Below are 2,500 nucleotides of genomic sequence, written 5' to 3' on the forward strand. Positions count from 1 at the left end.
GACGGGCATCGGGCGGCGCCCGAGCGATGCTCCCGGTCCGCGCGGGTGTCGTCGAGCGGGCTCTCCCGGGCCCTCGGCCCGCCCAGCCGCGTCGCCGTCGTCGCCGGCCCTGCGCCGGTCCGCCGCCGGGGCCGCCGTAGCCGGGCGCTCGCCGCGCGGCGAGCGCGCGGCATGGGCGTCCCCAGCCGCGTCCCTCCTCCCCGAGCGCAGCGCCGGCTGACTGAGGGAAACCCCGGGCCTCGGGCCAGGCCAGGGGCGCGGTGGTGGCGGCGGACGTCGGGCGCGGCCCCCGCGGGCGGACGCTCCCCCCGACGGCGGCAGTGGGGGGAGGCACCCCCGCGGGGCCTTAAGTCTGGTTTCCCTCACCCCAGGGTCAGGTACCTAGCGTTCCGCGCCTTCGTCCGCGGCCTTGCCCTACCGCGGAGGAAGCTGGGCGGCGGTTTAAAGACCCGGGCGGCTCGGCGCGCCACCCCCGGATGCGGGGGCGAGCGCGGGGGGCGGGCGGGTGCCTTCAGAGGGGCGGGGGTTGCCCCCGCAATGCCTCTGGCTAGGTCCGCCGTCGTCGCGCTCGTCGTCCTCCGGGGGCCCGCCGGGCCGGGGAGGGGACTCTGCTGCCCCCCCCTCTCTGCGGTCCGAGCGCTCGGCCGGAGAGAGCCCACCGCGTGAGGTCGGCCGTGGTCCGGCCCGCGCCTCGCCTCGCCACGGGCGTCCCCGGCGGCGCGTTGAAGCGCGGGCTTCTCGCGGGCCGGGGCGGCGAGCCCCCGCGGTGGGGGCTGGCCCAGGGCGCTTCGCCCCCGCCGGGGGTTTTGTGCGGGCGCGTTGCCGCGGCTCGGCGGCGGCGCCTCTTGCGGCGCGGGCCGCTGCGGACCTCCCGGTCCCTTTTCCCTTTGCCCAGGCCCCAGAGCGGGGCCCCCGGCGAGCTGGCGCCCTCGGCGGTCTCGCGCTGCCGGTTCCCCCCCGTCCGGGGCCGGTTTCGGGTGGCGTGACCGCGTCCGAGCGGCGGCGGGCGTCGCTCGGCGTCTCCGGCTCCGGTCCCTCGCCGGAGGGCACCCTGCCACCGGCTGCGGCTGTCCCGGTCCCGGGCCCTGCCCGCGGGCTTCCCCGTTCGCCTTCCCGGCGCGTGCCGGGTGGGGGACGGGCGGGCAGCCGGGGGCGTCCCACCCCCGGTCTCCGCGTGGAAACGGGGAGAGCGGGGGCCCGCCCCCCGGCTCAGCGCCGTCCGCTGTCCGCCTGGCCGCGGGGCCACGGAAGGGGTCGAGCGAGCGAAGCCGGCGGCGCGGTGGCGCCGGGGGAGGATGGAAGGGGCTCGTGCCGCTGGGGTTTGTCGGTCGGCGGGTGCGCCGCCCGGCGAGGGCCGGCGGGTCGCCGCGGCGGCGTCCCACGTGGGCTCGGGCTTTCCGTCTCGCAAGCCGTTTTCCGTCCCCCGCGGCGGGGGGGGGTTCGGTGGCGAGAGGAAGCCGCCCGAGGGCGCGAGCCGGCCGGGGCTCGGCCCCGGGGCCAAAGCGGGGGAAAAGAAAGTCCGGGATGGGCCGCAGCGGTGGCGGCGTTGGAGGGGCCGGTGCGGAGGCGCGCGCGCGCTCTCCTCCGGCGGGGTTGTGCGCCCGGCCCCCCTCGCTCCCCGGGGCGGGGGGGGGGGGGTCTCCGCTGCCTCGCTTCGTGGCGTCTCCGCGACGGCACGGGGCGGCCAGCGAGAGACACACCCCCCCCCCGCCGTTGGGTGGGGAAGCGAAGGGGGTTTTCTTTCCCCGTGCACGCGAGGCGAGGCCGGGTTCGGGGCACGTTCCCGGCGGCGCGCGGCGGGCCTCCTCCGCGCCGAGGTCGGAGCGAGCCCGGGCGCCTGGTCCGGCCCCGAAGCGCCGCAAGGTGCGTTTTTCCCTCCTCGGGGGAGGGAAAAAAGCCGGGAGCGCGGGCTCCCCGCCCCTTGCTTTTGCCGCTTCGGGGTTTCGTTTTATTTTCCCCCCCTCTCCTGTGCTTGTACGGTCAATGTGAGGCGAGCGGCCGCCGTGCCGCGCTCTCCGAGGGGCCGCTCCTTTGCGAGCGGTCCCGGCCCCTCCGCGCTGGCGGGGCGGTGCCGAAAAGCCAGACAACTCTTAGCGGTGGATCACTCGGCTCGTGCGTCGATGAAGAACGCAGCTAGCTGCGAGAATTAATGTGAATTGCAGGACACATTGATCATCGACACTTCGAACGCACTTGCGGCCCCGGGTTCCTCCCGGGGCTACGCCTGTCTGAGCGTCGCTTGACGATCAATCGCCGCCTCGGTGCCCGCCGAGCGGCGCGGCTGGGGTCGCCTCGCAGGCTCTCCCCCGGGCGGGGAGGGGCCTTCGTCCCCCTAAGTGCAGACTCGGGGAGCGCTCCGTAGCTCCCCGCTCCCGGAGCGCCCGCTCTCGCGGAGTTCGTCCCGCCGGGGGCTTCGCCGGCAGGGGTTCCCCGTTGGTCCAGCGACGCCCGGTGGGGCGTTGGGGGAGACGAGAGCCCGGTTGGGGGAGGAGGCGCGGGC

The 2,500-nt window shown here is 77.2% G+C and overlaps 1 non-coding gene across 1 annotated transcript; it reads left to right on the forward strand.

Annotated features, from left to right (window-relative positions):
- Nucleotides 1-2,085: 2,085 nt before the first annotated feature.
- On the forward strand, nt 2,086-2,238 carry LOC137460235 (5.8S ribosomal RNA). The gene has a single exon (XR_010992744.1). It is a non-coding gene; the product is annotated as a 5.8S ribosomal RNA (ribosomal RNA).
- The last annotated feature ends 262 nt before the right edge of the window (nt 2,239-2,500 follow it).

Source organism: Melanerpes formicivorus, unplaced genomic scaffold (genome assembly GCF_026170545.1).
Source record: "Melanerpes formicivorus ecotype bairdi unplaced genomic scaffold, bMelFor1.0.p_v2 SCAF_540, whole genome shotgun sequence".
NCBI lineage: Eukaryota > Metazoa > Chordata > Aves > Piciformes > Picidae > Melanerpes > Melanerpes formicivorus.